This window comes from Arachis ipaensis, chromosome B07 (assembly GCF_000816755.2).
Source record: "Arachis ipaensis cultivar K30076 chromosome B07, Araip1.1, whole genome shotgun sequence".
NCBI classification, from domain to species: domain Eukaryota; kingdom Viridiplantae; phylum Streptophyta; class Magnoliopsida; order Fabales; family Fabaceae; genus Arachis; species Arachis ipaensis.
Window position 1 is genome coordinate 61,263,144 of NC_029791.2, and position 1,872 is coordinate 61,265,015.

The window sequence follows — 1,872 nt, forward strand, 5'->3', positions numbered from 1 at the left end:
ATATGAGTAACTCTAACGAAAGAGATATGTCTCAAATGCTTTTATAGATTATTAAAGGAAAGCGGATTCTTATGATTTTTGTTAAATTGTTATTTCAAACTCATTTGCTTTCTAGAAATGGAAGGGGTTTTTGATTGATGAGTCAGAGACTTTATAACAGCAAGTCATGTAGAAATTCGAGGGTTTGAGAATAAGAAAGTAAGTTTGGAGGTTATGCTTGGAGTTGAGCTGTGATTAGTGGTAATTGGCTTGGCAGAGAGAGAGGATAGTGATGGATGAAATTTTCAAGGGCGAAAATTTCTATTAGGGGGGTAGAATGTAATACCCGGTCTAACCGAAATTAATTAAATAATAAGTTAAATAGGAGCGAATATGATTGGAAGATTTGGCAATTGGAATTTGATAATTTAAATATGATATTTGGATTTAGTGAATTTTTCCAAGTCGAAAAATATAGTTTTCAGAGTAAAAGCGCGCAGTGGAATTTTGATCGGCAGTACCGGCTGCGATCTGTCTGGTACTACAGCTGAGGAAATTGATTATGAGTAAATAAGATTAAGAAATGAGGAATTATAATTAGGGAAGGTAGAAATATCTAAAGTGCAATTTAGAGCGCTAATCTTAAAGGTTTTGGCCCAAAATTAGGCCAACGGGCAAAAATAAGTGAACTGGGCCTAAGTGGGCCCAAGACCCAATATATATAAACATTAGTTATGAGCATTTCAGCTCATTTTACCCTAAAAAGAAGGGTTGGGGCGCTGAAATTGAGAAGAGAGAAAACATAACTCTCTTTGATCTTCAAACCAACATAACTTGAGCTACAGAGCTCTGATTGACGAGCCGTTTGCGGCCACGCGTCGCTCTTCTCATCCTCTACAATTCTATCTAAGTTTTGTAGTGAGTATTCTATTCATCTCTGCCCAGTTTTCGAAATTCCCTCCAAAGAAGAGGCTCAATTGGTTTGGCTACAAGAGGTACGGTTTAAGTTTCATTTAAGTACCGTGTGTTGTGATGAGAATTCCTAGGCTAGATGCCCCTAGGATTAAGTTTGGATTGTGTAAATGGTTGGTGCTAATGTGCATAGTTGATATGTAATGTGAATTAATGATTGGGTTGAGAATAGTGTGGCCTTGTATGCTTGGTGTATTGAGAATTTGATGTACTGGGTAATGAGTATTGATTTGTGGTTTATGCATTTAAATTGTGAAAATTGGGCCGGAGGCCGTGAATTTTGGGCCGGAGGCCGGAAAGAGGTAAGGAAGGTAAGTCGATGTGTGCATTGTATGATGGCACAAGTGATTGGATTAATTTCAGATAATGAATATATGAATCATTAGGTTGGTTATTGAATAATAAGGTTTGAGAAGTTGAAGTGTGGGATTTGGTAATTTTGGGTGAAATTATGTAGATGAGGTATGTTTGGTTCGGTTGAGATATATTATGTGATTATGATTATTGATGCCTTGATGGTATGATGATGCATTAGAGATATGTATGTTGTGATATATGCTTTTGATTGATTTCAAAAAGGGTTGAAATTGGCATGTTTTGGTTGACTTTGAAAATGGTCGAAAATGGCTTGTTTTGAAAATGGCACCTTGTGGTTTTTTATGAAAATATGATTTTTGGGCATATTTTGACGGGACATAACTTGGACTACGGATCTCTGTTTTGTGCCAAATTTGTTTAGAAATGAAGTTGAATCCGGGATGTCCATGCCGTTTGAAGAACGGGTGAAAAACGATTTAAAATGAGAGAGTTATGTCCGTCGGAAGATTGGGGGTTGAATCTGTAAATTCTGCAGCTTTTAACTTAGAAAATTTTTAGCAGAACGACCCTCCACGCGTAGGCGCACTTGGCGCGTACGCACCG